Genomic DNA, 6,000 nt, shown 5'->3' with positions numbered 1-6,000 from the left:
GTATGCAACATCCAAATTCTGCAGGCTCAGAACCAACTCATTACTGATTTGGTGAATCAGTCTAATCACAAAAAGAAAAGGAGGACTTGTGGCACCTTAGAGACTAACCAATTTATTTGAGCATGAGCTTTCGTGAGCTACAGCTCACTTCATCGGATGCATGCTGTGGAAATCGCACAAGACATTTTATACACAGACACCATGAAACAATGCCTCCTCCCACCCCACTCTCCTGCTGGTAATAGCTTATCTAAAGTGATCATCAAGTTGGGCCATTTCCAGCACAAATCCAGGTTTTCTCACCCTCCGCCCTCCCACAAACAAACTCACTCTCTTGCTGGTAATAGCCCATCCAAAGTGACCACCAGCAGGAGAGTGGGGTGGGAGGAGGCATTGTTTCATGGTGTCTGTGTATAAAATGTCTTGTGCGATTTCCACAGCATGCATCCGATGAAGTGAGCTGTAGCTCACGAAAGCTCATGCTCAAATAAGTTGGTTAGTCTCTAAGGTGCCACAAGTCCTCCTTTTCTTTTTGCGAATACAGACTAACACGGCTGTTACTCTGAAATCTAATCACAAAAGGAGATAAGTGATTTGCTTTGAACTATTCTTCAAAAAAAAAAAAATCCTACTGTGGGACAACCTATGATAAGCTGAAGGATCCTAAAAATGTCACTATCAAGTCTGTCAAATAAAAGTGTAAATGCACTTTAGTTAAGGTGACCAGATAGCAAGTGTGAAAAATCAGGATTTTTTTTCCAGTGGAGGGAAGTGGCATATATAAGACAAAGCCCCTAATACCCTGACAGTCCCAACAATATCTGAACATCAGATCGTTCTAACTTTAGTGCACCCATCCCCATAGTAGTTGGGCACTATTTAACACTTAAGGGATCCATCAATTCCCTCTGAGGGTGCCCCAATTTCCCTTCCCTCCTGCAGCTGGAGTGGGACACGGAGGGGGAGTTTGCGGTGTGCCTTGCCCCCTCTCCTCTCTGAGAATGGGGGATGATTGCACTGCACATGCCAGTCAAGGGGGCACTGTGTGTCAGCGCTGAGGTGCGCGCTGTCAGAAATTGTTCCCGGCTGGCAAGGAAGCGCTGTGTGTGTGGAATGCAACCAGATTTCTCCCTGCTTTTTCCCAGTAGACAAACTTGGTGGGGGGAGTGGTGCTCGCCCCCACCCGCCCATGGTCCTCTGGGCCCCACTAGGGGGCTGTGACGGGGGAGCAAGAAGCACCACCAAGTGCTCCATATATCCAGGTCACTGTCCTGCTGTGTTGTGAGGTGAGCATCAGGAGCTGCTGCTTTCCTGCCCTGGCTTTACACAGCCCAGGTGGGGAAAGTGTCCCGGATGCTAGGAGCCCTGGCGCTGGTCCTTGCTCTCGCCTCACAACCCCTAGGAAGGAAAAGCAGCGGGGTGCGGAGAGCAGTGATGCCAGTTGCGCCATGCATCTAGGTCAGTTTCCCCACTTGAGCGCAGGAGGGGGTGCAGGGGCTAGAGGTACAGGGGTCGGAGCAAAGGGGCACAGTGTAGGAGTTAGGAGGGAAAGGGGAGGTGGGGAGCCTGGGGAACTTAGGGACACGGAGGGGCATCCAAGAGGTCCAGGGGCACCAAAATATAAGTTCACCCAAGGAGGGCACCGTTTCCCCCAAGGGCAGCCCTGCGTGTCACACGTTTCCCCGGCACTACCCCTGTGAGGACGGGGGAATTTGCTGCGGGCATTTCAAGGCTGTTGCTGCTTCTCATCCCAGGGGCACCCCTGGGCCCGGCTGCGTCTCTTCCCTGCCCCCGGCCATTCTCCCCCCTCCCCTCTGCGGCTGCGAGGAACCCACAGGAGCCGTCGAGGCCCCGCCCACCCCTCTCCCCAGCTGTTGGGCATGGCCGTTGCGCATGCGCCAGCTCTGGGCCCGCACGCTCCTTTCCGCCGGCGCAGCCTCTGCCGGCTGGGAGGCTCCTTCCCACACCGAACGGGCGCGCCCTGGTGCTGTCGGGAGCGCGCGCGGCTGGAAGGCCGTTGTCGGCTGTGGCCTCTCGTCAGCCCCCCAAGCAGCGCTGCGGGGTCTCGCACGCGCGCAACTGCCCGGGAGCTGTCCCCGAAGGGCTGGAAGGAGCCGGCGCAGGAGCGGACTTATCCCCTAGGTAGGTTCAGGGCGGGAGCGGGGGCCTGCCAGGCCTCCCGACCCCGCAGGGCGCCCCCTGTGTCACGGTGCAGCAGCCCCTCCCTGAGGCTCCCCTCTGCTGGGGGAGCTGGGGTACCCCGCGTGTGCTGCCCGCTGCCTGCGCCTGGCTCCCCTTTCCCCCGCCAGCGTGCCCGGTTGTGCTGTGAAAGGGCAAAGTCTCTTCGCCTCCTCCTGCGGCCCCTTCCCACGGGGACGTTCCGGTGGCTAGGCGAGGCCAGGCCCGAAGTGGGGCTGAGCCGGGCGCCCAGATGAACCAGTGTCCCTGGGAAGAGGCGAGCGCTCCTGATACAGCCAAGCGGCGATAATTCCCCCCTTTGCGTACGTTGCCATCTCGCTTGGGTGTGCTGCGTTTGTCCGGGTTAGCCTGGCAGCTCTTCGGGATGAGGGCCCCTTGTCTCTGGGGCAATGCAAGAGTACGCGGTGCTTTAGACAAGGGTAAGCATAGCATTGCAGTAAGTGTCCCTGCCCCAAAGGGCTTGCAGTCTGAGGGGTGAATGGGTACATTGCAATACAGTAGCACCCCATTTACCCATTGTCTGGCTCTCCGGATTAACCAAACCACCCCGGCGCCACACGGGAACAGAGTAAGGGAAATTGTCGCTGTCCGTCGCGGATGGCGGGGCTCAGGCCGACAGCCCCGAAATCCTCCACCCATTCTTCTGTTTATCTGAATTTTTGTTTATCTGATGTGGCCAATCCCAATTAGATCGGATAAATCGGGTTCCACTGTGTAATATTATACAGGAGAGTGAGGGCTGTGAGCTTCGCAGCTGGAATGCTTCAGAGAACAGCTGGGTTTTCAGAAGTTCTTTCAGGGCAAGGAGTGTGCTTTGTTTAGGTTTGCAAATGGATGTGTACATGTACATTTCTTTATATTAACTTTGCTCTGTATTCACGCAGTAAGTGTGTAATAAGGAAAAATAAAGATGGAAGGCTGGTGAGTGCAGTTATAATGTCAGTAATCTTGGTGCTGCCCAAATTTCATCAGCTTCTGAAATGCAGTGTTTTGGAGGTATCAAAATATCATACATTTCCTTCCACATTAATAGCTTTATTTGGAGTAGTCCACTGAGGAGAAAGTTTATTATTCAAAAGGTACTCTTAACTTCTGCTTTCATATTCTTTTGATGTTTCAAGTAGCTCCCCAGCAGTTACAGGAAAAATCGGAAAAAAGAGCTGTTAGAATGTATAACATTGGAGCATGCAATAATAATGTAAAAACATTGTGTAAGACAGTGGTTCTCAACCATTTTTCATTTGAAGACCCCTACACATTTTCAAATGGAGGTGCAGCTGACCCCTTTAGAATTCTTAGACATAGTCTGCGGACCCCAGGTGTCCATGGGCCATAGGTTCAGAACCACTGGTCTAGGAAATCTGAGCTCTCATAAGGAATGACATAAGGCCAAAAAACAAAACAAAAACCCCACATGCCCAATACAGTAAGAAATAATGTGAGATATCACAGTTTTAAAGATCATTGCAAATTCAGAAGGTATTTTAGAAATCGTTTAGCTTGGCAAAGATTACATAAAAAAACCTAAATTCCCAGTCTGTCAAACACTTAGCCACATGCTTTTCTTTGCAGGATTGGGGCCTCATATTGTGGACATGATTGCATCATAGTTAAAGGGACACTTAAAATCATGTATGAAACAAACAGATTTCTTTAACTATGTTTGTAATTATGACCTGTTTTCAGCTGGTTCATGCAGGGAGAACTCCATGGATTTGATTGAAGGATACTGGCCTTTGTTGTTCACATTAAGTGCAAGAATTCTAAAACTCCAGTTAGCTTGTCTTTGTTTTTTCTATTCTTAAAGCTCGCACTTTTCTCAGTATCAATACTGAGAAATCAGACAGTTTCACTTTCATATTCTTAGGGGTATAATGTTTGGAATTCAAACAATATAGGTTTTAGTCTAAAAACATTTCATTAGACTCATCTTAATGATGAAAAATCATTTCTGTTGGTTGAAGTGTATAGGCTTTATACAATCTTGTTTGTATGAAATGTAAATTGTGGGTTAAATTTAAGTTGGCCATGTCCATTTACATTGAAGAAGCATATTTAATGTCAAGTTAACAGAACACTAGATTCCAAATATATACATAATATTACATATACTATATTAGCCTGAAAAATGTTTGTCATACTCTTGTTGATTTTACTTTATTTTAATGTATGGGCGAGAGTCTATAGTCAGACAGAAGATGAGGTTGCTGAACAGGAGCCTTGGAAATACACCCTTCAACCAACCCCAATAATCAAGGTTCAGATTTTCTAATCCTGCATTCACAATAGTGTGTGTACATTTGCATGTTGTCTTATTTAATTAGCCATGTGCACATACCTCTTTTTTTATATATACATTGGTCATTTGCTTGCCTAAAGTACATGTGCAAAAGTGTGCATGCAATTGTGTGTCTAATTTGAAATCCAGTCATTGTTTCCTCAACTGTTGGAGCTCAGGTGTTCTTGGATTTATGTTAAAGAGGATGACAACTTCTATTTTTCTGAGTACCTAATGCTAACTATTTTGTGGCGTATCAAAGCATTACTTGGAAGAGGCTGCTATCATCCACCCTTCAGCTGGGGATGAATGCAACAAGGGCAGCTGCCTATTAGCAAGCATGGGGAAATTGTTGGCTTTATAATGAAAGATATGTGAGGTCTTAGAATGATGATTAAATTTGATCCTGAGACCATGTACAATGAGAGAGTCCAATTCATGTGCCAGTGATTTTTAAAAGGATACTACTGATATCTGTTTATATTAGGGCTATCAATTAATCACAGTTAACTCACACGATTTAACTCAAAGAAATTAATTGCAATTAAAAAAATTAATTGCGATCAATCGTGGTTTTAATCACACTGTTAAACAATAGAATACCAATTGAAATGTATTAAATATTTTGGATGTTTTTCTACATTTTCAAATATATTGATTTCTATTGCAGCACAGAATACCAAGTGTACAGTGCTCACTTTATAGTATTAATTTTTTATTACAAATATATGCACTTTAAAAATGATAAACAAAAGAAATAGTATTTTTGTTCACCTCATACAAGTACTCTTTAGTGCAATCTCTTTATCATGAAAGTGCAACTTACAAATGTAGATTATTTTTGTTATATAACTGCACTCAAAAACAAAACAATTTAAAACTTCAGAACCTACAAGTCCACTCAGTTCTACTTCTTATTCATCCAATCGCTAAGGGAAACAAGTTTGTTTACATTTACGGGAGATAATGCTGCCGGCTTTTTATTTACAATTTCACCTGAAAGTGAGAACAGGCACTTTTAGAGCCAGCATTGCAAGGTATTTATGTGCCATGTATGCTAAACATTCATATGCCCCTTCATGCTTTGGCCGCCATTCCAGTGGAGATGCTTCTATGCTGATGACACTCGTTAAAAAAATAATGCGTTAATTAACTTTTGACTGAATGCCTTGAGGGAGAATAGTATGTCTCTTGCTCTGTTTTACCCACATTCTGCCATTATTTCATGTTATAACAGTCTTGGATGATGGCCCAGCACATGTTGTTTGTTTTAAGAACACTTTCACTACAGATCTGACAAAACGCAAAGACGATACCAATGTGAGATTTCTAAGGATAGCTACAACACTCAACCCAAGGTTTAAGAAACTGAAGTGCCTTCCAAAATCTGAGAGGGACGAGGTGTGGAGCATGCTTTCAGAAGTCTTAAAAGAGCAACACTCCATTGCGGAAACTACAGCACCTGAACCATCAAAAAGGAAAATCAACCTTCTGCTGGTGGCATCTGACTCAGATGATGAACG

The 6,000-nt window shown here is 45.9% G+C and overlaps 1 protein-coding gene across 7 annotated transcripts in view; it reads left to right on the top strand.

Annotated features, from left to right (window-relative positions):
• Nucleotides 1-1,828: 1,828 nt before the first annotated feature.
• The window catches only part of SHPRH (SNF2 histone linker PHD RING helicase), a 130,652-nt gene continuing 126,480 nt past the window's right edge, over nt 1,829-6,000 (top strand). Inside the window, exon 1 of one of the 7 annotated variants that reach the window (XM_043543081.1) lies at nt 1,829-2,142. The gene's annotated coding sequence lies outside the window, so the exon portion shown is untranslated. The other 6 variants (XM_043543087.1, XM_043543086.1, XM_043543083.1 and 3 more) reach the window with 6 other exon arrangements.

This window comes from Chelonia mydas, chromosome 3, assembly GCF_015237465.2.
Source record: "Chelonia mydas isolate rCheMyd1 chromosome 3, rCheMyd1.pri.v2, whole genome shotgun sequence".
In the NCBI taxonomy this organism is placed as follows: Eukaryota; Metazoa; Chordata; order Testudines; family Cheloniidae; genus Chelonia; species Chelonia mydas.
Note: the sequence above shows the minus strand (reverse complement) of the source record. Positions and strands in the feature narration are given on the sequence as shown.